We start from the raw sequence: 26823 nt of genomic DNA, 5'->3' as shown, positions 1-26823 counted from the left end.
CCAGGCTTTCGATAATTTGCGGCTTTCAACTAAAAACAAAAAGAGAAAAAAAATGTTCCTCCTGGATGTGTGGGTCTTGTTAAAAACCGAGGATGACTTCAAATTAGGTGCACAAGACCTGCTGCTTTATGTGGGCCCACGGGTGGCCCTGTACCCAGCACCTGGCCCTGCCCACTGTGTTCGGTCCCTGTGCCGCGGTCATCTTCGCTCCATCTCCCTCAGGGAGCAGCTGGCTCCTGCCCTTAATCTCCTTGTTGCAAGAATGTGAGTACAAAATCTATGTTATCTACACTGACCCTACAACCCTGGGGACCTCCTGGGGACCCAGTGGGATGAATTGTCCTGCTGTGATGTTCCCTGGCTGTGTCACGCTGCGTCCATGTGAGTCTCGGTGCTCCTGCAGGCAATGGGCACTCCAGGCTTCACTCACCAGCACTTCCCTGTGCCAACAGCACAGCACGAGGCAGCCGTGGTCCAACTGCAGCTCCGGCCCCGGCCAAGGGCCCTGCGGCCTCCCACGGGCGCTTTGGGTTCATCTTTGTGAGAGCTGGACCCGAGTCCAGGGTTGGATGTGGCCCGCTGCGGGTCCCCTCCCCTCAGGCCTGCCTGCGTGCCCGGGTCTGTCACCGTTCAAAGAGCTCTCAGGCAGCTCCAGGCATCTGTGCAGTTTTCCCTCACTCCCCGTGTAGCTGCTGCAGAGCCATCTCATTTTCCCTTTGGTCTCGGGCAGAGCCCTGCAGATGCCCTGCTCCTTGCCTCTGAGCTGCTCCCTGGCTCAGTCCCCTCCCCTGCTGTCCCCTTCCTTTCCCGATTCCTATCCAGCCCCAATTTTACCTCTTCCCTCTCTCCCCTCAGCGCTCCCATGCAGGAGACACGCTGCAAACTGCAGCCTCCTCATTGCTCAGCACCTGACAGATCCTAAACCACCTCCTTGGTGCAATGGATGAGATCTGCCTTCGCCGTGGAGGAGAACCCCTGGGCTGCTTTGATCCTGCGAGCTCCTGTAAAGCCCGGCTCGAGTCCCAGGGGAGTCGTGGCAGTGCTGGCACCTCGAGCGGGGCGCTGCAAGCATCGCGGGTCCCTCCTGAGCTCCTGTGCCTGCCTAGGGCACGGTGGGCATGCCGAGAAAGGAACAAGTATTTCGGAGTAGAGCTATCTAGAAACAGATTATTCCATTTGTTTAAAAATGAAAAAAATAAAATAAAATAAAATAAAAAGGGAGAAAAAATCAGTCTTAATTAGGACAGAAACCCCCAGATAGGCTTTTTTAAAGCGAAAAACTAAAAATACCATTTTGCTTTGGTTTGAAAACTATTTCTGTTCTTCAGACTGTAAGATAAACCACATTTGAATTGATGATGCATTTCACAACAAAAATATATCGCTTTTCATCTCGAAAATGCTGAAATGGGTCGCTTCAAAATTTTCAACATTTCTCCCCTTTTTTAAAACCAAAATTTTTAATTTAGCTGAAATGCCTTTTTTGAAAGGAAACTCTTGATTACTTTTTTTTTTTTTTTTTTTCCCAACAGCTTTAATTAGAATTAACAATTAGGGCTGATTCTTAGCTGTGTGGTAAACAGCTGGACTGCCTCCACGCCGCAGCCCTCTCGGCTCTGGGACTTCCAAGCCACCCCCGGCACTGGCAAGATTTAGCCCTCTGCAACGTTTCAGCCTTGTCTAGTCACTGAAATTTCTTTTTCTTCCTTTTTCTTCCACTCTTTCCCCTCTGAGGATTAGTCTTTACCAGTGCAGCATGTCTAACAGAGTCAGGGAACTTCACAGCGAGTCGAGATCACATTGATTTCTCGAGGAAGACGCCGCATACTAATTCCTCCTATCTTCCTCCCAGGAGGAAAGCAGGTAGCAGCTTCAGGAAGGCACCTTGATTTGTAGACATTATGTTCCCCCAGCAGAAGACAGGACGGGCTGAGGTCTGCGTGACCATCGTGGCAAGGAAGGGAACTTCGGCTGGTCTGACACAGCTCCGGGATCGAAGCTGGTGGTGCAGGTAAAGCCAAGCACACCGGGCTGACAGGGAACGTGCTAAGCCTGAGGGCAGTGCTAGGCCTGGGTCAGTGTTGGCCTGGCCAGGACGGGGGCCAGAAGGGGCTCCTGCTCGCCCCAAACCCCACCAGACACAGGGGGCACTGCCTGTCCTGCTCCACAATGCTCCTTGTGAGGCCAGAAGGGGAGGCCAGAGGGAGCAGCTCCTCCCTCAGAGCTGTGCCAGCTGCCTCAGTGCCTCTGCAGGCCCGTCCCAGGGGAGCCTCACCCGGCTGTGTCCTTCTTGCTCGAGCAGCGCGGTGGCATCTGTGACAGCGGATGGGGCACTGCAAACTGTCCCCAGCCCCTCTCAGTGGCAATGCCCCCCCAGTTGGACCAGGGTGCGGGGCCGGGGCTGTGTCGTGTCAGCCTGGGGTGGTGCTTGAAGGGAGAAGTGCGAGTGGAAGGCCTGAGCTGAGGCACCTCACCTCCCTGCTCCATCCTTTTTTCATGATACACATTTACTACAAATTACATTTATGGCGCATAAAAGGGTCTCCACCTGTTAGAAAATTAGCCCCCATCATAGGACACAGGCACTGCGTGTTGTGCAGCACCGGGGAGTGGTGCTTGCTGCTGATGGCCAGCTTCCCCAGCTGGTGAGCACCTCACACAGCTGGAGATCCCCCCAAATGTGCACCACCTTCATTCCCCACAGCGTGAAGGGAATGAGAAGCAGCGTGACAGCAGGGCGGGCAGGGACACAGCTGGGAACTCCCAAGGCTTTGCTTAAAACTCCTAAAAACCATTTCAGGTGTGCGGGCAGATCTGCCCAGCTCTGCTGCAGCTCTCCTGCTGCAGGGTCCGGCAGAGCCTCCCATCGCTGCTCACCCACGTGCTTGGCTCGATGCTGCCGAGGGCTGAGCTCCTCTCCTTGGAGACGAGCCCACGGCTCCAGCCTGTCCCACCTCGCTCCTCCTCCTCCCCCGCAAAACAGTCATTACTATCTTGACAATCTTTAGACAGTATGAAACGAGAGGGAGGTTTCCGTGTGGAATTCTCACTGTGATTAATGGATTAAGAGATTTGGGGGAAATTAAAGCCTTTCTTCATACTTCGCATTTTCAGCTTCTCAGCTGGTGCGTTCACCCTTCCCCTCCTGCACCAAATTCCCCACAGGGGTTTGCAGGGGGGGGCAGTGAGGAGGCACTGGGGCAGGCAGGGGAGCAGCCTCACTCGCCCCATCACTTTGGCCACTGCTTTGTCCCCACAGTGACCCGGAGACGAGGCTGTCAGCATCCTCCAGCAGAACCAAAGTGCCGTTGCACATCCTCTGGCACGCAGCTTCCCCAAAAGCTTTGCCCTGCCAAGCTTCAGGCAGAGCCTGCTGCTCCTAGCAGAGAAAAGGAGGCTACAGGCACGGCAAATTTATCCACAGCAGCCCAGCAGAGGGGCTGGAAACGCCTCCGTATTTACATATCTGTCATTGCCATTCAGGCTGCGTGGCGAGGAACCGGTGCCCTCGACGGAAAGTTTAGGCAAAAGCAGAGAGGAAATGAAAAAGTGTCTGCAAGTGGCCGCTCAGACGAGACTGGCAGCCTTGAGGGTTTCCAGCAGCAAAAAGGCTTTCAATTACTGCTGTGTGCTGCTGCTCGATAACATCTCCATTTCCCCCGCCGCGCTGCCGGCAGGCTGCAGGCGGGACGGGTCGGGCAGCCAGGTCCTCGCTTCGCCATCGTCTGCTCGGCTCCGTGGACGTGCCTGGCCATTTCCCCAAAGCCTCCTCGTTACGGGGTATGGAGCCGAGGCCCTAAAAAAGCAATTCGGTCTTGTTGCTGCTTTGCAGGGCTCTTTGCTTCCCAGCAAACCAGCCTCCCCTGAAGCCCAGCCACGAGAGCGAAGGATGACTTGGTGCTGGGATCCCCCCTGCACCACCCAGCCCAGAGGAAGCCGAACCTGTGAAATCCCAAACGGAGACATTTAGGAACTACGTCACCGTAACCCGGCCCTTCTGGGCTGCCTCAGAGGCTGCAGGGATGTGCTTGTACACGTGCTGGCTCTGTGTGGGCTCCCAGGCGCTGGCTGGCTCAGCTGATGTGCTTCCCCGGCAGCGTTCTGTTAGACAACATCACTGAAGCACTGCGTGGGGCCTGGTAACCGCGTGTAACTAATATCTGACACGGGGAAAAATCACCCCACCACGCAATAAATACCCCCAGGGGGCAGGCAGCGGGGTCACTCGCTTCTGCTGCGGTGTAGAAGGAGTCCCAGAGGCTGTGCCGGGCCACTTCAGAGCATCCTGCACCAGGCGCTGGCGATAGGGGATGATTTAAAGCCCGTTGTTGCAGGCAATAACTGCAATAACTCTGTTTTGACGGAGACTGAAATGCAAGCAGGGCCTGGCCGATGGGCTGGCAATTTGGGGAGGGTGCCGCTGCGGTGGCAGAGCTGGTCCTGCAGAAAGCCCCGGGTCCCAGCAGCGAGAGGGGCAATGCAGACCCCAAAAAGCCCCTCCAGAAGCTCTGCCCCCGCTTGGCAGCATCGGCCTCAGCTGCAGTACAGGAGAGGAGGAAGGAGGTGCCATGGGGGAACGCTGTGCCCAGGGAGGGAAAAAAAAGGGATAAAGCACGCAAAAAGGGTGAGAGGAAGCACCGAAAGCACCTCCAAAGGAATTGGGGCAGCCCAGTCTCAGGCCTGGCGTTCAGGTCTGTTGTCTCCGGATGCATCTGCACTGCAGAAAGAAGCCTGCACCGGGCTCAGGCTGGGTCACAGCTCACTTGGTGAGCTGTAAAGACGTGTCTCACCATCCCAGTGTGGCACCTGCCCGGCTGTGGCTATCACCAGTGCTCTGGGAGGCACAGCAGTGAAAGAGCTTCTTTTGTAGCTACTGCAAAGGATGAGAGGAAGGAAGAGAGGAAAGGCTGGAGGGGAAGAGTGTTTCGGACAACAACCCTGCTGGGACTCTCTCCCCGCGCTGTAGGAACAGCGACCATCTGGCCACAAATACAAATTCCTCTAGTTCGGTACGAGCCCGGAATGCAGAGCCCAGACCTGACACCTGGAAACTCGTCTGAAGTCGCCTTCAGCCTGTTGAGTCTGCTCATTATCCGGGAGCACAACACATTTCACGCTGTGTGGCTCTCCTCTGCAGCCTGGGCCCTGGGGACCGGAGCGAATCGCTGGCTGTCCGTGGCGCTGGGAAGCCCCCACACCGCTCCCCGCACCCAGCTGCACGCAGGCTGAGCGTGAAATCGGCCCCGAACGCCCAGCAGTCACAGCACAGCCTTCATCCCTCCCCAAATCTTCTGTGCGCTCGCTGGGCACCACGTTCCTGGGGAGCGCTGGGTGCGGGGATGCTGCTTATCATCCTCGGGGCTGTTTTGGAAAAAAAAGTATAAAGATAACAGTAGGAAAACCTCCCGGGTTGTTCATTGGAAATATAAAGGAGCCACACACCGCTAGGAGGGTGGTTGCAGCTACATGCTGGTCCTGGGCACAAACTCACGTGTTTTTGCTGAAGAAAATCTGAATTTCTGGTCATGGCCCCGTGTCCCCGAGCACCATCCCCACAGCCCCCACGCCATCTCGCCTCCTGCCCCGCTGTGCCCGCTGGCTCTGCTTGGCACCGTGCAGGAGCATCACTCCTGTCCTTGCCCAAGCATTGGAACCGCCTGCAAATACTGCTTGAAATCGGGTCATTATGGCCAGTGCCAAAGGCAAGGAAAAGCTTTACCAACTCGCCTTCTCTTTGCATTGATCCCCTGGAGCCAAGTCCCAAGCACAGGGACTCACGCAGGGCTCTGGCATCTCTCCTCACAGCTCACACGGGTGGGACCTGTGGAGACGCAGGAAGTGTGGCTGTCCCTGGGAAAGGAGCTGGAAGTTGCCCCCAGTACTCTCCCCTCTGAGGGCAGTGCCAAAAAAAGCCGTTCTTGTGAGCAGCCCTGACAGGAGCATCACTTTGATTGCCACCACGTCACTCGTGGGGAACTTCTCACCCAAAGCGCGAAATGTTAAACTTGTCAAGCTGCCGGCTGAGAAGCTGCCAGCGCTGTTTCACGGGAATAACCCACTTCTGCTCTCTTGGCTTTCCTGCCTTCCCCTCTGGAGCCCGGCCGGGATGCTGGCTGCAGGGAGAGCAGCCCCGCAGCCTGCCCCACGCTCAACCTGAGCAGCAGAGAGCAACGCCTGCCCCTGGCAGGAGGTGTTTGGACACAAGGAATCAATTGCATGAAGTGCAAATTCACCGGTCGATGCCACCGTCCGCAGGCAGAGCGGCTGTTCACCGCGCTGTGCCACGCTCAGGGCTGCAGGGATCGGTGGCTCCGCATTCGTTAATGCTCTGGGCCATTAACGATGGCCAGAAGTGGCTGGAAACAGCGACAGCTGAAGCCTGAGGGATTAATGCTGCCTCCCACCAATGCAGCCCGATGATCCATCAATTACCTATCTGCTCAGTCCTTTTCTCCATCCTTTCACAATCTAAATAGCGCATTTTATAGTCGCTGCTAAGTGATGTGATCAACATCAATTACCTACTAAAAGAGAATCAAGTCCTGATTTAAAATTAAGTGCTGCATTTTGCCATGTTCTTTATATGTAGCCAACAGAATAATTGCAGTGACATAAAAACTAATTACACAACTCCACAATTAGGCCTCCCTCCTAGTGCTGTGATTGTCTTCAAGTACATTGATGAAAAATTACTCCCAGCCCCGAATTACTCTCGCACACCCATCTTCTTCAGTACCTTTAGAAAAAGCTTCCCTCCCATCAGATCAAACAGGCACTGTTGAAGAACCCGATCTCAAAATGCAAAAGATAATATATGCAGAGCATTTTTTTTTTTTTTAATCTCTTTGATGTGCGAGCGGTTTCAGAAGAGGGGATTAGGCTGGCATTGCCCGAGGATGCAGCAGTGCGTCTCTCCGGACGAGCATCTTAGCAAGACTTTCCAGGCTGCCTGGGGCTGGCGGCCGACCCTGCTCCCGCTGGGATGCACGGCACAGGCTCCCACCTTTCTCTGCAGCTCCCAAGTCCCCAGAACGGGCCACGGGTATGCAGGCGGCCGTAGGGATGACCCAGAGGGCTGGCTCCTGTGCTGGGGCAGCAGCAGGGCTCCACGGTCCTGCTTCAGCTCCTCCCGTAGGAGCCAGACCCACGGCCGAGCTCAGCCACCCCCAGGGCAGCGGTCACTGCAGCCTCCCCTGCCCTGAAAGCTCGGGGGTGTCGGGATGCAGGTTTTATGCCAGGTCTGTATTTTGGGGAGGAGGCGGACTGTATTCTTCTCAATGCTCCAAAAGATTTCCAGTAAAACCCCAATAAACGGCAGAGCAGAGGCAGAGCTTATGCAAAGGAGCTCTGTGCCTCCTGCTGATGTTCCTCCAGCACCTGCTGCCTCAATTTTACTTTTTATCTCCCATCTGCAGCAGAGCAATTATCTCCTGCGGCCAAGGCTCTCCGCTGCCCAGGGATGGAGCAGAGCACTCTTGGGTTGCACCAGAGGACACTCACTGTAAAAAGGGTCAGCAGCCAAAGAAGTTCAAGACCCATCATCACAGCAGGACAGAGATGTCCCAGCCCTCCTCTGGATGTCACCGACAACCACAGCTTCCGAGAGCCCTGTGGTTATCCCCGGCTGCGGGACTCCCACCATAACGGATCCATGTGGCAGGAACAAAAGGGAACAGCAGGACCCAGCTCACCTGCCCGGCCGGGCAGACCACAGGAGGGCTTCAGCCGAGGTGGGAGAAGCTGCTCTGGTGATTTGAGGGGAAAAGGCTGGAGCAGGCAGTGCTTCTGCTCCAGGTGCCTTGCCCCAAATCACACACCTGCCTGAAAAACCGTGCCATTAAAACTCAATAAATCTGTGAAGCGCTTCTGCTGGGCTCTGTGGGTTTTGATTCTGATTTTGAGGTGTTTATACCCAACCTGGAAAGATTGAAAACACGTCATTTACTCTGAATTAAGGCTGAGATTTTCCTGCGATCCATCACCTACCACCGGAGGCACAAAACACAGGAGGTTTGAGAGAAAAGGAGGGCAAAGCCCCACTTGTAGCGTGGTGCTCAGCGCTGTCCCTGCCACAGCATCGCAGTGTTGCTTATGGCCGTGTTAGTGACAATGCCGGCACTTATTCCTGGGCAAAGCTTCCTCCTGCACCCACCCAGCGTGGGGACAGCATCAGGTGGCACCAAAAGGGCTGCCAACGAAGCTGGCACCAACGGGGGAATTTCCCCAGCTGCAGTGTTGGCCCTTTTCTCTCTCCTGACAGCACCAAGGGCACGGGGCCCCTTGCGCAGCACTGTGTTGTCCTGCAGCATCATGGCAGGGATGTCTGCAAAGCACAAACGCCTCATTTTATTTGCCTTTTATTTGCCTCTTCCCCCCGCTTGTGCTGGCTAGGCAGTTTTCAGACAAGCTGCCCCAGCAGCTCCAAGGGACAGGGGGCTGTGACGGCCTATGGCCATGAGGGGGACAGCAGTGACGGGAAGTGCTTCACACTGGGGGACAAACAACAAACCGGGGGCTTGGGGATCAACAGCCCGGCCGGCTGCCGGGCCATGGTGCCCGGGTCGCCTCAGGGGTGCCCCTCAGGAGGGCTCCGCGCCCCCAACATGGCGCCGTCCCCTCCCCTCAGCCGCGCTCCCGCCCTCGCGGGTGGGCGGGGGCGGAGGCGGGGCCGGGGCGGCGCAGGCGCAGTGCGGAGCGGTGAGTGGGGGGCGCGGCGGGCGCGGGGGCGCGCACGGGGCCGCGCGCGGGGGGCCCCTGAGAGGCCGGCGGCCACGCGCTGCCGGGGCCGGGGCCTGCACCAGGCCCTGAGGTGCAATAAAGGAGCTGGTTGGGGCCCCGGGGCGGCTGGGCAGCCGCCTGGGCTTCGGTGTTGTAGAAATAAGCGGAAAATAAAGACTAAAGGCCGTGCGGTGCGCTGCAGCCAGGCTCGGCTGTGCCCCGGCCCCTCGCAGCCCCGCTGAGGTGGCCATGAAGGGTCCCGGGGCTCGGCTGCAGCTCGGGGCTTCTTCAGGGCCTGGGCTCGGCGCTGTGGCTTTTAGCCGGGGTTTATAGAAGTTTACATAGTTATGAGGCTGTGTGTGGCCCTCGTGGTGCGGTCTGACTGAAACCACAGCCGCTGCCTGAAGCCGGGGCTTCACAGACACTGCTGGGGGACCCTCAGGCGTGTGGCTGAGGCAGCCTCGCACCACGGCTGGGTTTGTGCTAGCAAACTGTCAGCGCCGGTTCTTAGCGGCCACTCATTTATTTATTGGTGTTGTGCTGCCAGAACTGGCCTAGCACAGACACGGTTTAGAGGCACAAAGCGTCAGGAAGCAGGCAACGTGCCCCTGTGTGCCAGGCGTGTTTCTGCTCCGTGCTGTCCCGCAGAATCTGCTCATGCTCTAGGGGTGGTGTTACTAGGGGATGGACTTCATTCTTCCTCGCTGTTTTTCTCTAACCCTGCCTTTAAATGACCAGCCAGGCCCACACGGATGTTTTTCAGCCGCCACCAAGGTGTTTTGTGGTGGAAGCATCCAGAAGGCTGACCCAGGGACTCCTGGCATTGAATTTGGTGTCGGAGTGCCGCTCACAGAGGCGAGGACCGTGCCTGCAGGTCCCTGGGTCTGCCTTCTGTCCGGCTGCGTGTCTGCTAGATCTTCAGGGGTACAAATATGTGCCTGGTAAAGAAATAAGCTGGAAACAGGCAAAGTCTGCTGAGGTGTCAGCTCAGCCCTTCAGCCTGCAAAACTCTGCCCGTGCCCCAGAGACAGCTGGTGTTGGGCCTGCCACTGCCACCTCCTTCCTCACTGTGGAGAATTTCTTCAGCGTGAGCAATACAAGGCTGCAAAAACTTCCCATCGCCCCCAAGCCCTTTTTCTCTCCCTGCTCTTACCTTGCAAAGAAATGGAGGACTAATTAAATACCAACGTGGTCAAGCTGGGCAGGTGTGATTGAAAGCACATCAACTCTATCCTGAGAACATCAACTCTACTGCAAGGCAGCGGATTATTGCGATAAATTTAGGGATAATAGTCAGCCCTTCCACACACTAATCCTCTCTGCTACCGACTCCCTCTGTGGCTTTCATAACCCACCTCAGCTCTGTTACCACTCAGGTTTCCCCTCTGAGAAATAATGTTTAACTTTCACGCATGGAGTAGGTGGATCAGCTTTAATTAAGATTTGCAGAGCGCTTTGTTGATAAGCTCCCTATAAAGCTGGTTATTATTTATTATTAACACAGATATTCTTAGCGCCTGAAATGAATAATGCCACAACACCGGGGATCTTCTGGGAAACAGCCATGTGGAAGGAGACGGCATGTGTTAACAAAGGCTTTGTCAGATTTCTTCGGGCTGCAGCTTGTGAGGCAGCGCGTTCGTAAAGCTCCCGTTCCAAAACAGAAAACAAAAATCAATAAAATTGGAGTTGCTGTGAAACCTTCAGCGTGGCACGGGTTGGCTTGGTGGCACGCGCAGCTGGAGAGCCTCGTTTCTGAAAGGTGCCAGAGCCAGGAACCGGAGCGGGCACGGCTGCGCTCGCGCTGTGTTGCTGTGTGGGTGCCCTTTCAGCAGCGTGAGCAACTCCATTGTATTTTGGGGAAGGGAAGGCTGTTAATTTAGCTCCTAAATGTCACTGCTCTAGTGGTGTAGGAGTGGCCAGATGGAGGGTGCTAAAACAAAATACGGGGCTGGAAAAGCCACCGTGCCCCTGCCCCTGTCCCGGGGCTGGATGAGGGGTGCTCAGGGCCAGATGATGGCAGCGGGCGCTGGCTTAGGGTTGGGGTGCAGGCAGGTTCCTGTAGGGCTGTGGCAGGACCCCTGCCGTGGGTCTCTATGGGCATCACCCAGTGCCTGCAGTGCCTCCCGTGTTACGCCGCTGCCTGCTCCTGTCGTGGTGCAGCCCCTCCAGCTCGTGCCTTTGGGAGGAGCGGGACCAGCACCTCGTGTGGGCTTCCAGCTCTGCCCTCCCCGGCCTCGCTGCGTTTGCAATTCCCCGTCTTGTCTTACAGAGCTGTGAATTTTATGCTGTTAAAGCCCAGCGCGGTGTTTAGTTCATTGCTGCTGGAGCCGTGGTGCTGCAGCGTTGACACGCGTTTCTAGTCTAGTCCCTGATTTTCTTCAGCATTACTTCCTCGAGAGGTTTTCCCCCGTGCTGCATTTGTGCATCTGATCTTTGCTTTGGCTTTCTCCAAGGGTAGTTCTCTGCCTTGTTTTTACTGCTTTTCTTTTTATTGATCTGCGGGAGTTTTTTTTTGAATTTTCCTTCAGTTTATCAATTCTGATCATGACCTCCGGAGCACTTCTAGCTCTTAACTGCTGGGCACCCTTTCAGGTTGTATAAAAGCACTTTCTCTTTCATTCTGCAGGCCATGAATGGGAAGGATGAATAGACGCAGACCTGGACAGAGCTCCGAGGGCCCCTACGTGACGTTTTCTCCCTTTGCAGCAGGGAATCATTGAAAGCTACCCCTGGGGTGCACGCGTGGGTGAGTTGCTTTCTGTTCCTTCTGCAGCCAGTACTGCGCCTCGTTAGGGCGAGCTCACCTTGTCTCAATTCCTCTGTGTTGCCAAGGAGTGTCTGATGGATACGGGGAAAGCCTACTCGAGCTCCCGTGTGCTGGCTGGAGGTGCGATGGGCAGCTCTCCAGAGGGGGAAATGTGCCCTGTTTGTGCCCAGCAACCAGTGGGTTGCTGCATTTCCCTCGTAGCTCCGTCCGCAGCGAGTCAGGCTTGGCTGTGTGTGACCGAGGCAGTAAAACCTCAGCTTTCTTCTCCTGCAGTCCTGAGGACGTTCCTTGTGGGGTTACTCCACTCTGGATTAAAACGGACTCTCTCTGGCGTAATTAATTATGGTATTTCTTTCATCCCTCCGTGGTGTCTCCCTGTGGGAGCAGTGCAGGATGCCTCGTTCCAGCAGAGCTCTGCTTGTCACCTCAGTGCAAACTGAGCGGAGGAGGAGTGGCTTTAACTGGTGAAATAGCCTCGATTAGGGGAAATGGCACTGTCCAGACAGAGCTCTAACTGCCCCCGAGCTGTGTCAGCACGGAGCTGCTGTCTTCAGCTTCTTGAAGGTGAAGAGGCTGGTCCTCTTACGAAGTGTGCTTTAGCCCACTCTAACATCTCTCTTTGCACGTCTGTGTAACTGGGCAGTGAAACTCGGGCCCCCAGAAGTCAAGGAGAGCTCAGGGCTCCTCTGCTTTTCATCCCTTCCACCTCCCACGGCCGGGAGCTCGAGGTGCCTGGCCACAGCTGCTGCCTCGGGCTGTGCTTCCTCACCAGCATAAGGGAGAAGCTGTGCCCTGCTAGTTCTCGTGTCTGAGCAACAAACTCCATGGCTGGTGTCAGCACCCTGACCAAATTTCAATTCCAGGGAAGAAAATTCAGCCTCCCCAAAGCCCGCCGGTGATTTCGGTTGGATTTGTCCTCATTTCTTGCAGCGGGGGCTCTCTGCTGTAGCTAAACGTCAGCGGAGAGGTTGTGTTCCGCTCCGGATACAGCTGAGTCTTGCTGGTGGATAAATTGCAGCCTGGATCCAGGCTGTAAGCCCTCCGGGCTTCACGGGATGCAAGGAGCTGTGTTTTATCCCAGGTGCGGGTTTGCAGGGAAGTCGGGAGGATTTTCAGTGAGCAGGTGGCAAGAGTGCTGGTTACGCTGGCTGTCTGCACAGACTCCCTGCCAAACAACTCAAAGGCCTGCTGCAGAGACACAGGGAGATGGGAGGGTGGTTCAGAAACCTCGGGGTCACTGGCACGGGGGGAGGACGATGCAGATATTGGTCTGAAAGAGACACCGAGCCAGGTATACATCTTCGGGCCCTTACAGAAAAGACATTTTTTGTCCTTTTTTTTTTTTTTTTTTTAAAAACAGCTGCCTATTTTGAACCGAAATAGTTGGCTTTAATGATAGTTTTTAAAGGTTTAACTGTTAATTTTAGAATTTTTATTTCAAGCGGGCTTTCGTGAAATTAACTTTTTCGACGCAGAACGCTTTAATGTCTTCCGTGTTGGTGCTCATTTGCAAGAAATCCATGTGCAATTATTTCTTATGTACCAGTTAAATCTATCAGCCAACAGATGTCAAGTGTAGCAAAAATGCTATAATAATATTATGGTCTAATAATAGTTATAATGATTCTAATTACCTGGCACGGCTTTTGAGAGAGGCAGAGTTGGAAACGAGCGCAAACGAAATGTTTCACCTTGAACTGCAGAAGGAGAAAACGGGCACTCGCCCAGCTCCTTGGGCTGCAGCCCCCTGCCCGTCCTGTCCTCGAATGCTCCGGTTTGAAGGGTGAAACCCTCATGCCCAGCACGTTCAGGGACGCAGAAGAGCGCTGTAGGGTGAGCAGCTCTCTGGAGGTACCTGACGCATGATGGATTGCTCTTTGCCACAGCTGCTCGATTTCATTTTGTGATGTGAAGTTGGTGAGGAGGCCGTGGTTCGCAGGAAGGATCCTTCACGCCGAGGAAGCCCAGGATAGGCTGGAAGTTGACAGCTTTCAATGATTATATGCCAGGCTGAACTTTTTGCCTCTAAATAATAGATTCAGCACGCTGGTAGCTCAGCAGGGCCACCAGGAATTCAGCTGGCGGCTGCTGATCCCCAGCACGGGCAGCAGCTGTGAATCTTTTATCATCTTCCTGTAAAATGGATCCAGGTGTGTCCTCGCAAGGTTTCCTTTTCTCTTTCTTGTGGGCTGATGCTCTCTGCTTCTCAGGAAAGCGAGCATCACATGCTGGGCAGCTGCAGCCCCCCTTTCCTTGGGGTTGATGCCGGTGAGGGCTCTGCTGCCCTCGTGTTCGGGGCAGTTTGCCTTCAGGCTGGGGCTCATCTCTGCCCGGTATGGCCATGGAGATAGGAGCTGCAGGCACAGCCTCTCCCAGGGGGCACAGGCATGGGCTACCCTTGTTTAAGGAAAATGATTTCTCAGAGTAAATAATTTGTTGAAGAACCCTTGGCATCACCCCAAATGCTGTTGAGGAGAAGACAGAGCTGGGCTCTCCTCAAGCCCAAGCTGTGCGGCTCCTGCAGTACTCACTCGCTGCTTTGCTTCACGAGTATCAGGCGGTGCTGCTGTGACCGGTGCTGACTCGTTAACCCACCTGTGCTTTTACCCCGAGAAACCAAAGCTCCCTTTGTTTTTCTGCTCCACGTAACCATCAGCACTCTGTTTCTCATGCTGCGTGCCACGAGAGCGCTGTCGTGCACCCCTTTCATTTCTCTGTTGAGATTCCCTCTCCTTGCTGGTCTGAGTCCTCTGGCTGGGTTTCCGAAGGGCGCACAGGGCAGGTGCTCGCGTTGCCTTCCTCTCTCTCACTCTTCCCACTCCCTCCCGGTGTTTTCCAGCACTCGCCAGTTTCAGGCCACCAAGGAGTTCTCGGAGAAGCAGAATTCCTGCCCCGGGCGTCCTCCCCTGGGACAGAGGCTGTGTGGATTCACCTCCCGTAGGCAGCAGAAACCTGGACGGGGGAAGGAACGGGCCCGGTGTGCCTGCTGAGGACGGGAAGGCACCGGCAGGAGCTCGCCCTGGTGAGCTGGGGAACCTCTCCTGCACACAAAAGAGCACAGGCACCTTCTGGGCTTGTCCACCTGTGCCAGCACACACCAAACCCCGAACAAGCTCGTGCTGGTCCAGGGGCTCGGGGAGGCTGCCCTTCCTGCTCACCTGGTGCCAACTACATGGAGAACCTTCTCAACAAGGTCTGGAGGAACCCTCTGGCACCTCCCTGCCTCATCGCCCCCACATCTCATTGCAGTTTTCATCTGCAAACATCTCTTTGCCCTCGCTGAACCCCGTGTCTCCATTTCTCTGCGAGAGGACTGTTGAATCTGGGAATGTTTTGGGATGCTGTTTGAAGGACCCGACCTGAAGCCGTGTTTCAGGTACCGTAATGACCCACTAATGTGGGCATATTTCAAAGGCAGGCTAAGCAGTACTGCGGGCTTCATTAAATTGTGTCTTTCAAGTAAGCATCAATAGGTAGACGATAACAAATGGTGGGCAATACAGCCCAAATTCACGCCGTTTCCTTTTCCAAGACTGAAAGTGAAAATGTGTAACCCCTAAAATGTACGTGGCCAGCTCGCAGCTGCAGCCTTGGTGCAGCTCCTTCTGTGGGAGTTTTTCCTTTGTAGAGGGAATTAATTTTCTTCATCTCCTCCTGCCCACAGAATAAACTGTTGCACTATGCAAAACTTCCAGCGGGAGCCTTGAGTGCATTAGATTCTGCCGGAACCTCTGGTCTTAAAAGGTTTTAAAAGCAGAGTTATTGCTTAACGCGTGGTGGCTGCTGGAGAAGTGTCCTTGGCAGGGTTAGCAGCTGACGAGCCGGGCGCGAGGCGCTCGTTCCTTCGGTGGGAAGCAGCCGGCTGGATACGAGCGAGGTCGGTGTCTCAGCATTGTTGCACCCACATCAGGAACAAGCAAATGGTTTTAGGGCGCTCCTTTCCTTTGCTCCCGACGAGCGGGGAGCAATCAAGTACAAAACGTGTGCAGGGAAGCTTGCGAAGGCTGCTCAGCAGCAGCGGGCGGCTGTCGGAAAGCGTAACGGCACTCGCAAGGGTGGCACCTCCACAACTTCTGCAGGGGGAGAGAAATTCGCTGGTGGTGCTGTAAATGAGTCCTTTTGTTTGGGTTTTTGCAGAGCATCGCTTTAGGAGAGAGCGAGATTGCTGTCTGGAGCATCTCTGAGTCCTGGCTGGCGTTCCGGTGGCTAGCGTGGATTTTGTTCTCTTCATTGTTCAGAAAATTTCCCATTGTCTAAGAAGACAATGCGAATTTGCTGAGGAAGTCAGTGCGGGCGCCCTGGAGCTCCTCAGCCGTTTGATTTCTCGCTGAAATCTGCTCGAGTCAGGAATGAGGAAACTTTGCAGAGGAGGACCTGCAGTCCTCTGCTCGGAGACGGGAGTTGGAGCTGTGGGGAGGGTTTCTACCTGAGGCCTCGCCTGCCCGCAGGAGCATCTCCAGCAGCAGGAGGGTGGCTGGTAGCAAGCAGCAGTCCTGCCCGAGTAAGGCTGGCAAGAGAGAGCTGTGCAGCTGATGCCAGTCCCTGTGACTGGTGAGAAACCCTGGTACAGATGAAGTGGTGTCTAAATATGCCTTGTCAGGAGGCACCAGATGCTCTTTCAATAAATTCAGGGAAAAAAATGGCTGCTGAGGTTCGTGCTGGTACCAAGGGGAATGCCCTGTGCCTGCCTGCCTTGTGCTTCCCACGTTCTTTGCTTTAGGCTTGCTGTTTTTTTTTTTTTCCTTTTCTGACTTTTGTCTCTGTGCAGTGTCAGTCCGGGCTCTGTTGCAGGGTTTTGGGGCAGGCAGCCGCTTTTTGGTGAGTGGCAGCAGTGTCTCCTGCATCTCTCATCCTTCCCTTAGATCTCCTGCCTTCCTCCTGTTCCTCCTCACTTTGATACCAGCCAACCCGCTTTGGGGATTAGGGAGCTTTCCATCCAGGAGCCTCAGGCCTCCTGCAGACAAACTTTTTGGGGACCAGCGTTCAATTTCTGCAGCAGGAGAGCTTTTCCTGGCTGCGGACGGTCTCAGGTGAGTGACGCCACTTAAAGCCCACTGCCTTTTGGGACACGGGCAGCTGGGGGATGAGTCCTGGCAGGGCCAGCGAAGGGCAGACCCGTGGGGCTGATCCCCCAAACAGGGCCAGAGCTGCACATGGGGCCCGCGAGGGCCTGGGCTGGGGGGAGGGCAGGGTGCAGGGAGCTGTGGTGGTGCTCGGGAGGGAACCCCAGAGGGCTGCAGGCCTGGTTGTTGTGTCATTAATTCAGTCCGTCTGACTGCACTTGCAGTTCGATTCTTTCAAATATTCTCGTCTTATTTACTCGGCTTCTTATTTCCATCTCAGTTGTGTTTATTCTAGTGAAACAGCTTTTTTTTTTTCTTCTTTTTTTTCCCCTTAAGCATGTTTTATTCAGGGAGCTGGTTTGTCCTGTTGCTCGCAGGAGACCCCTGGGCTTTTCTGAGCTGCCTGGGGGCTTTGCCAGCACAGCCCTGGTGTGGGGCTGACGTTGCCTGGGTGGGCACGGCCTCCCGAAAGCAAACCAGCCCCGTGCCTGCTCCTGCCCTCTGCCTTGTTTAGCAGCTCCACAGGGCCGGAGCAGGGAGGATGCTGACCCTTTGTGAGCAGCCAGGGCAGTGCTGCTCACAGGGGAGCAGAGCTGAAATCTCTGCTTTTGTGTGGAAGGTTTCAGGTCCGGGTTTTGGCTTTGTAATTGCGAGGTTACCCCCTCAGAAAGGCATCAGTGCGGTCCCTGGGGCCTCGTGCTGTGGCTGCAGGGAGAGCAGGTAAAGGGCAGGAGGGAGGAAAACATGGGAAGGAGCTGAGGATGAGTGAGGGGGGAGGAAGGAAGCTGAAGTGAAAGAGGGGGAGAGGCTGGCTGGGAGAGGAGCAGCGCTCACTGCAACCCTGATGCTGTCGGGGCTGGTCTGCAAACAGCAGCCTTCGTGGGGGCTCCCTGGGGCACGGTGTGTGCCGTGGGGTGAGGAGCATGAAGCTTCTGGGCTGGGAGGAGCTGCAGCCTGGAGGAGTAGCTTAAAGCCCCAAATCTTTCTAATAACAGCTGCTGCTGGTGGCTGCCCCGGCCCGAGGCGTGTTAAGGATGGGAAGCGCTCTGCTCTTCGTGTCGCCTGGGTCTGGCGCCGGCCAGCAAGGTTTCTTGGAGTTTCCTTGGGAGTTTGGCAGCCTTCTGCTTCAGGGGGCACAGTGGGCTCGCCGGAGTTGATCCGAGCTGACACATGGCAAATTGTTTCTGCTGGTGGGCACTGCAGGCGGGCTGTTAGCCGGCAGCCTTGGCTCTGCGGGCAGCGGGGAGGTGCCCTCAGAGCCTGCTCCACAGCAGCAGCAGAGGAGTGCTCCTGTGGGCCGCCTCCCGTCCCAGGCTCCTTTTTGCTGGCTGCTAAGTCGTGCTGTTTGCAGAGGTTATTAATGGTGCTCATGTGCTTGAGATGCTCTGTGTGCCTGTCATTGTGGCGTGCAGGGCAGAGCCGGCCTTCCTGGCTGCCACGAAGGACACTCTGTTGGGTTGCTTTGCTTCTGGGCACCCTTTTAACTCTGCAGCGAGGAGAGGAATATTACTGTCCTCGGCAGAATTTAGTATCCAGTAGCGTTACCTCAAAAGTACACATCCCCTGTGAGATGCTGTAAATACGTTTTATCTCTTCTATTACCTCTGGTTTCCGGAATATCTCCCCTAAGCATTTTAATCTTGTTTTCCAGGCATGTCTCAGGGTGAGGAATCGCTCCTATTTGCATCTTTGGGAGTAATTACCGTGTTCATTAATTTTGTCTCATCCTTGCTGTCCAGCTATTATCGCTTCCAAGAGAAAAAGCCCCCTGTAAATCTCCTCTGGAACGGGACTGGCTGCTTGCTTACCAGCAGGGCTGTCCGTGCCTGCAGGTCTGGGTGAGAGCATCCCCGAGCCACCCGTGTCGGCTCCTCCAGCACCTCTGGGATGTTCCTGGCCCTTCCGAGCCCGCTGGATTCCTCGGGCTGGCTCCGTGCTCCCGGCCTGCAGGTGACAGGAGGTGGCAGGGCAGGCGGGACGGCTCTGGGTGGTCACAGCACACAGGGAGCACGGGGGTGAGGTGGGAGGCTGCAGCTCAGGTCTGCCTCCTGAAGCGCCTTGCCTGCAGAGCCCGGCTGCTGTTGTGGATCAGGAATTAGGGAGGACAAGGAGGGAAGCGTCCATCAGCCGGCCCTGTTTTGTCTGGGCACTAAAAGCCAATTGGGAGGATTTTGGAGAAGTGCTGTTTGCTTTGAGCCTTTTTTTCCTCTTTAAGTCCAGACTCAAACTGGAGGCCGCTGTAATTATTGTGTCATCCCGTACAGCAGAACAAACATCCGCAGCATTTACTGCATAAATGGCAGGGTCCTTGCCTTGCAGACATCGTGCTGCCTGCCCCCGCTGCTGCAACCCCCCCTACGTGTGGGTGGCCCTGCCGGCAGGGCTCTGGGGGCACCGAGATTTCTCACTGCCTGGTCAGGGTCTGTGCCAACACGTGCCTTGATGTGTGACGTCTGCGGTCACCGGGAGCCACTGCGGAGGCTGTCATTGACACAGCCTTGCTCCGAATGGCAGCCCCGTGTAGAATTTATTTAGGATTTCAGCTGCTCTGAAAGCTTTGGAGAACAATTTGTGCGTCGTGTGATAACTCTGCCTGCATGGGAACTCGTGGAGTTCCCGTGTCCCCACCTGCGAGACGAGGCTGTGGCACTGCCAGAGCACAGAGGAAGCTGCTCAGGACCCTCTCCTGTCAGAGCAGAGAGAAGGGTGCTGCACGTGCCTCTTTCCTCACAGCCTAACGGGTATTTAACAGGTAACGCCTTCCCCGTGCCGAGGAGCCACAGGGGCCCCGCAGCCCTTCAGCGAGGTGCTCAGCACGGCTCTATCTCATCGCCTCTGCTGGGATTCCTGAGCCGTGCAGGGGCAGGCTGCCTAATCCGTCCCCGTGTGGCGAGGATTTAAGATTGAGCAGCTCTTGGAAGCCTCGAAGCAGCCTGTTGTGCGCTGACAAGGGGGAGACGGGCGCTGGCGTGGCTTCTCTTTCCCCAGGCAGGTCCCACGCGGCCGCCCTGCAGCTCTTTGAGGAGCCCAGAGGGATCACGGGGACCAGCTCCTTGTGCAGCATCACAGCCCGCCCGTGGGAAGCTGAGCTGCTGGGGAACTCGAGCTGGACATCCTTCAAGGCTGGGCAGCAGGAGGGAAGGAGGGCTCTGAGCCTGGAGTCACTCAGTGGATCAAAGCTCAGCGTGCCAGAGGCTGACGAGGCACATGGCCAGGCTGCCCCGCTGAGGTCACAGCCCAGACGGGTGATCAGGGCTGTCCAGGAGCAGAGCCAAGCCCTGGGGGCATCTGTGCCACCTTCCTGGGTGCCTTGGGCTCGGGCTTGGGCTCGTGTCCACCCCGAGAGCCCCCACAGGTGTCCCCGCAGTGCCCCTGCGACTGCTCCAGGCAGGTCCTGAAAGCGGAGCTGAACGGGCTGTGGCAGCTGGAGGCAGCGATAGCTATAATTAAAAGGATGCTGCACTGTCATATTTCCATCTCTTTTTTTTTTTTTTCTCCCCGTGCATTGCTATAAGAAACACCTAAAATAGCTCTCTCTGACAAGAGATTAGAGGAGGGAAGTATTTTTAAGTTGTGGACTCCTTGCAGTCGGTGGCGCTTGGTGTGCAGGCAGTGCTCTTGCTCCTTCCCTGGTTTTTATTACGCTTGAAACAGTGCCCAAGGACAAATGAAGAACGGGGCCTCCTGATCCCAGGCGTGGTGTCAGCACCTGTCTGTAAGCATCTCACAAGCAGAAAGGCGAAAAACCATTCCCCAAAGTAGAGGTGGCAGATGATGAAGTGCAGGAGAGGGGAGGAATTATCTTCTCTCCTGGCTTCTCCTCTCTGTGCCGTTAGCTCTGCGCTTGCAGACTTCGGAGCTGTTTGCTAGTTTAAATTTCCTTCGGAAAAATAAAAATTGCCTACTGTGTGCTGCCTGCTGCTGGCCGCCCGTGTCCCTGCTTCAGCCTCAGAGGGCGGGAGCTCCTGTGCCTGGGGAGCACGAGGTGATTTTTAACCTCGGATGGGATGAAAGCCTCATTCCTCGACAAGAGGTGCCAACTCCAGGGCTCTGGCTCTGCGTGCTGCACCCAGGGCCGAGCGGGAGCCCCAAACGAGCTGCAGGCAGGGCACAGGGCTGCAGGCAAACCCCGCTCAGGCTTCAGGCATCCGGAGCAGAAAGCTGCGCTCTCGCCCTCTGGAGAGCAGCATTTTCCACAAACGCTGAAGTTTCCGAAGGGATTTTAGGAAGTAAAATTAATTAATAGCCTAAGTGATGTTCGATGTTAAACGGCACGCGGTTGTTTGTGTAAACAGTCTTATTTAAGTAACTAATTAGGCTTTGAATAATGCTCCGAAGGCCTGGTTAGGGCTGTCAGTGCTGCTGATGCCTCTGCTGGGAATACCCAAAAGAGGGAGAGGGGCAGCAGCATCCTAAGCTCTCCCCGTGCTCCCCCCATTGCCTTCAGCAGCGCCAGGAGCAGCCTGGCCCCTGCCAGGCTCCGGGTGCTGTGGTCGGGCAGACAGGGCAATACCTGTGGGTACAGCGCAACGGGAGGAAAAAGCAGCAGCGGGGAGAAAGGTGAGGGCTTGGAGGGGAAATGAAACAGCGAGGAGGCTCTTCGTGTTTCTGTTGTGCTGGCCCTCATCCTCCCTGCACGGCTTCACTCGTGGGACCATGTGGGACGACCCGGTGAGTGCCAGCAGCAGCCGTCCCTCCGTGGGGCACGGCGTGGCACGGGGCTCATTGCAGCCCCCAGCCCCTCTCGGCTGCCCTGCCATCATCTGCACAAGTCAAGGGTTCAGCCGAGTGCCTGGGCCATGAGTTCCCCTACCAGAGAGAGAAAGCTGCTTACCCGAGTGACCACGTGCCTGATTTGTTAGCTTATTTTTAGCCTTTGGGACTCAAAATTTCTCTCTGTGCCGTGGTCAGACCAAGCTCAGACCTTCTGCTGAAGGTCAGGGCAGGACCTGCTGGCTCGGGGCAGCCTGTGCTGGCATTTATTTGTGTAAACCTAAACGCGTGGCTGCCTCGCTGTGTGGGTTCTCCGTAGGCAGCAGATCTGGGAAGGTGTTCCCACTGCTCCTTCCTCGCGTAGGAGTGCTTTCAACACAGCACAGCGCGGTCGTGGTAGGAGTAAATGACGAGGAGCAAGCAAGAAGAATAAATGTTTTAGGAGTAATTTTCTGAGCAATGTCAACAGGATGGCTTGTAGCGCGGCTGCGTGCTGTCCCTGCAGGGCTGGGGGCTGCCGGCAGCGGGGCTCTGCTGTTTGTACCAGCTAAAAGCAGCAGATTTTGGGTCCTTACTGAGACCCTTGTAGCATCTCCGCTGTCCTAGCGAAGGCAGCCCTTGCAGACAGCCCCCTGGGCAGGTTTGCTGCGGACACCGGGTGATCAGCCCTGGCTTCGGGACCAAAGTGAACAGCTGAGCCCGTCTGAGCGCCTGCAACGGGCTGGGCTGTAGCTCATGGAGCACCTGGGGCTCAGCTTCAGGTTCCCTCGGGAAGGTTTTAAGGGGGAGTGAGAAGAAGTTCAGGCCTTGGTGCTGCGATGCCCGGGGCACCCTGTGATGAGGGAGGTTTTGGACCAGCCCCAGCAGTGGTCCTGCAGAGGGAGAGGAGGAGGCTTGGCAGCTCCACGTGGTTCATGCAGCAGCTTGCTCTTCACCTGGCAGCTTCCTCCGGAGTTCCCCACGTTAAACACGCTGCAGCTGGCCGTCTGCAGGTAGGCATGTCCAGAAAGACTTTTTCTCCCTTAGGAGAGCCGTCGGGCTTTTAATACAGGCAAGCTGTGTCCTTGTGGCTCCCATCTCCAGATCCCAGAAATCCCGTGCTTAGTGCCAGAAGCCACGGTGCCGTGTCCGTGCAATTGTCCAGTTGCCAAGGGATGGCACCTTGGGTGATGAATCTCACCTGCTGATGGCTCCCACATCCTCCTGCACCACGTGGGACCTCTCCTTCGGTGGCAGCACCCCTGGACAGCCCGCGGGAGCTACCCCGAGCTTGAGGTGTAGCTGCTGTGCCAGGCTCGCTGCCTTGGGGCGGCTGCGGGCTCCTGAGAGGCTGTGGGTCTGTGGGAATGGGCTGCTGGCTGCTGGATCCTCCAGCTGTGCCCCGAGGACCTCATCTACACCATCAATGAGTGACTGAGTAGGTCAGCACAGCGGCCTCACCTGTGAGTAGTGGCTGGTAGCTCCAAGGGGCGCTGTGTGAGAAACCACAGGTTTCTTTGTCGAGTTGGCACGGCTCCTGTTGGTCTGCTGTGCCACGGCAGCCCCGAGGAAAGGAGCGTCTCGACACACACACGATGCTGGCAAGACGTGCCTTGTGGTCTCCTCTGCCTGTTTGTCCACAGTCATCTCCTCTCGTCCACAGGCTGAATTTCAGGTGCAACCTTCCTCTTTCCTCCCCCTGCCAGCGCAGCTGCACAGCTCCTGAGAAGCAGAGGCACTGCCAGGAGACTGCCAGGTGATCCTGCTCTGCTCTTCAGTGCCGAGTCACCAGAGGTGAGCGCTCGCTGTGGCTCTGGGAGCCCTGTGGCTCAAAGAAAGAGGATTGCACGCTGCCCTCGCCGGCCCTGCTGACGTGACGTGGTGTTTGCAGCGGGATCCTCTGCCTCGGCGCTGACTGCAGCACCCGCCGGCCTGCGTGCACGTCTACAGCCCCGGTCACACAGCGATGGGTAGAACAATTTTCTGAACTGTTCTGGCAGTCAAACTGGCTTGAACCAAAGAGGCTGTGAGTGCTGGGGGGTCTCGGGGTCACCAGTCCAGCCGAAGCCTGCTTGGGGTGTGTTCGTCAAAGCCTTTCATCGTCTGGTGGCTCTCCAGTGCTGCCTGGTGCTCAGCAAGGGAAGCTTTATGAATAATTCCTGCTCGTAGGCACGCCGAGTGCTGTCGGTGCTTTCGTCCTCACCGGCCATCTCAGCGAAGGCTGCCTGCGTGGGTACCGTGCCTCAACGAGTACATTTTCAGCCAATTTTGCAGGGCTTACAATTCCCACGCCACTCCCTTGATCCCTAGATGAGAGCAGGGATTAGCTTATTGTTATTGCTTCCTCCTGGCCATAAAACGGAGCAGGGCGAGGGCTGGGGAGCTCGCCGGGCTGTTTGTGTGCTCCGACGGAGCGGCTGCTCGGAATTCAGATGAGGCTTCGGGGAGACTTCTCGGAGCGACACCGTGCGCGCTTTGAGTTAGGACATGAAAGAGCGCTGCGCTCCCGGCAGCAGCAGGCATTAATGAAAGATGGGCCCGGGCCCGGCTCCTTTGAACTGTCACCTCCGAGGACGGCAGCGGCAGTCGCGGGGCTGCGCAGCACTTACTGATGTGCAGCCAGCGAAACCAGGGGAATGTCTCTGCCAACAGGGTGCTGGGGTTTCCACAGCCGCCGGTGCGAGGGGCTTGTGGGGGCCACGGGGCACGGCAGGGCCACGGCACGAGGGCATCGCCGCTTTGCTGCCGGGAGCTGAGGCTCCTTTGAGCCTGACATTTTGCCCTCCCTCAATTACCTGGCTTTCTTGGACAAAAAAGGGACTGGAAAAAAAAAAAACAACACCCAGCTCTGCGCAAGGGGAACGTGGCTGCGGCCGTCCGTGGGTGCTGTGACCCCAAACCCACATCCTCACGCCAGTGCCAGCGCTCCCCGTGCAGCTGGGGTCACGGTTGCCGTTCCTGCTGCCTCACACCCCGCAGGTCGCTTCCCGAGCTGCTGTGTGAGTGCAGCTCTCCGTTCGGGGGGCCTCTCGCGCCGTCTGCGTGCGTCTGCCTCGTAACGAGATGCCAGCCTGCACGGGCGTCTCTCCAGGAGCTTCAAACCCCCGTGCTTCACATGTTAGCTCCTCCTGCCTACCTGGGGCCCAGGCAAACTGCTAATTGTTGTGCAGATGTCATGTTCCAGGCAGGCATGAGGTTGTAGGCTTTAAAGAGGCTGTGCTGTCACTTGCTACCAGCCTCCTCGGTACACGTGAGCTCTATTTTTATGGAGTGCGCGCTTCCTTTCAGCCACTGCTTTGTTGAATTTCTTTTTCTTCTCTTCTCTTTTTGTTTCCAGGCTCGCAGGTAAAGTTTTGGGGATATGTCTATTTTTCGCTATCCCAGTTTTCCCACTTATTTTGGCTAAAAGAGACCAACCTCTTGCCTGTGTAAAAATGAGTTGTTTCTTCCTGGATGAGTTGCAGGGGACTGTTTGTCTCGGTCAGTCCCAGCAGGAGGTCGGGGCTGGCGTTACCCAGAGGGGCTCGCAGACCTGCTGGGAGCAGCTGGAGTCTGAGCCCACGGGCGTCCAGCTCAGCAGCCTGGCTGTCAGGCTGTAGCCCTGCGTTTGGCAGCGTCCTGAGAGAGAAGTGGGGACTCTGGCTGCAGGTTGGTTTGGGCTGGCATCAGATCATGGAGAGCTGCTCTTCTGCTCTGCAGCCTAGGAAGGGGCCTGCGGGTCCTCCCTGGGGCTGGTTCGTTGCCTCTTCAGAAAGGAGGAGGACATCGAAGGAGGCCCACATCCACTCAACGAGCAATGACACTTATTCATGGTCAGAAATACCTGCGGTCAGGTGTTTTGGAGCCACAGAAGCGCTCCAGCTGTACCACTGCCCTGCTTTTTCTCACTGCTCACCGCTGGCTGGTGTGGTGCAGGGCTCTGCCTCTCCAAATTCCTTCCTGTTTTTGGCTAAAGAAAAAAGAAACAACAAGAAGAGGGAAGAACTAACATAATGGAGTGAGGAGAAAAGATAGTGAAGAGGGGGAAGGAGACGACTCCATTCCATCTGTCCCTGAGGCCCCTTTGGGGGAGGAGAGGCTCTTTGCAGGCGGGAGCTGGCTTTGGGCGCAGCTGCGATCCCCTGGGATCCTCGGTTCCTGCCTGCAGTGGGCCGGGAGCTGTGGCACAGCTGTGTGCAGGTGTCAGTGTCACTGCTGAGCCTCTTCTGCTTGCTCTGATTTTGGGGAGAGGGCAGGAGGTGGGCTCCGTGCCCATCGTGCCCTGCCCGGCAGGACCAGGCTCGATCCCCTCCGGGCAGCAGTGAAGCGGCGCTGGGCTGGTGAGCCTTGGAGCTGTTGGTGCCGGGGTTGTCAGCTCTGCTCCAGGGCTCTGAGCCTGAGCTTGCTGCCTGGAGATGGAGGATGAGCCTAGGGGCCTGCCTGGGGCTCTGGCTGAAGAAACAACTGATGGATTTGGCAGCAGATATTGTGGCAGTTCCACTTACAGCACGTTTTCTGTTGTGTGGCAGTAGAAGGTGGTTGCGTGAAGGAAGGACAAAGCCTGCGGTGTGACGGGCCGTCCTGATGGGCACCAGGGGAGGAAAGATATCTGGGGCTCGGTGTGGATGGGAGGAAATTCTTTAAAACCTGGCTAGGAGTAGGAGCAGACTTGATGGAGGGATGAGTAATGAAGGAGTGTTTGAACGGAACTAATCAGTCCCATCTTCTTTCAAAAGACCTCATTTAGTTTAATTTAGCAGCGTGTAAATTTAGAGCCAATCAAAGGAAATACTTCTCCAGCCTGCGTGCTGGCAGGCAGCTCGGCTCCTACCCCGGCGCGAGAAGCGAGCCCAACGCCGCCGGTGGCTGAAAGCCTCGTGCTGGGGGTCAGGGCGAGCGTGGTCACACACGGAGCGGGTAAAGACCCCCCCAGCTCCCTGCTAAGGTGGCTGCTGGCCCCAGGAGCAGGGCTGTGCCTTCCTTTTTTCCCCCCCTGTATATTCCCAACGTGTGCTCGGGGGTACCGAGGGCTGCGCTGTGCTCCTCTGCCAGCCGGGCAGGCGGGGGAAGGCTCGTGCTGCAGAGCTGCCGAGGAAATCTTGTTCACCTCTGCAAAATGGTGTTTTCCTCCAGCAAAGCGTTTAGATAAATGCCCGATAGTTTGATGGCTTATGGTTTTGTTTAATTTGAATTAACGCAGCTATTTTTCGTGCTCTCAACGAGGCGCACGCATGGAAAACTGTGGCAGGAGAACAACTGAATTTTGTTTTTTCCCCGAAGTTATTATCCATGCAAGCGGCACAAGGATTTTCAACGAGTTGCTGGTCTCTTCACATTTTCTAGGAGATGTATAAGCACCTGCAGGGTCAGTATAGACTACTCTGTCATTACCTGTTATAAACTCCATTAGCAGTAAATTTGGCACCTCTTGCTGTCGTTGTGCCCCCCCGAGGAGACCTGTGAGCTAACACCTAGAGGTGTTCTGCGCCTTGCTGTCTCACACCCCTGAACCTATGCTGTGCTGAAAAATGGTGTATAAAGAATGCCGAAACGTGTGAAATGTTGTACTAAAATATTCTTGGTTTCGTTCTCCTTTGCTTT

At 56.1% G+C, this 26823-nt stretch overlaps 1 protein-coding gene across 1 annotated transcript in view; it reads left to right on the top strand.

The window, feature by feature from the left end:
* The first annotated feature begins 8681 nt into the window (after positions 1 to 8681).
* SIL1 (SIL1 nucleotide exchange factor) overlaps positions 8682 to 26823 on the top strand; it is an 85189-nt gene continuing 67047 nt past the window's right edge. Inside the window, exons 1-2 of the mRNA XM_084295267.1 lie at positions 8682 to 8697; positions 11348 to 11467. The gene's annotated coding sequence lies outside the window, so the exon portion shown is untranslated. The remainder of the gene's footprint in view (positions 8698 to 11347; positions 11468 to 26823) is intronic.

Source organism: Netta rufina, assembly GCF_964035555.1.
Source record: "Netta rufina genome assembly, chromosome: 14".
NCBI lineage: Eukaryota > Metazoa > Chordata > Aves > Anseriformes > Anatidae > Netta > Netta rufina.
This window is presented reverse-complemented; position numbering and strand designations above follow the sequence as displayed.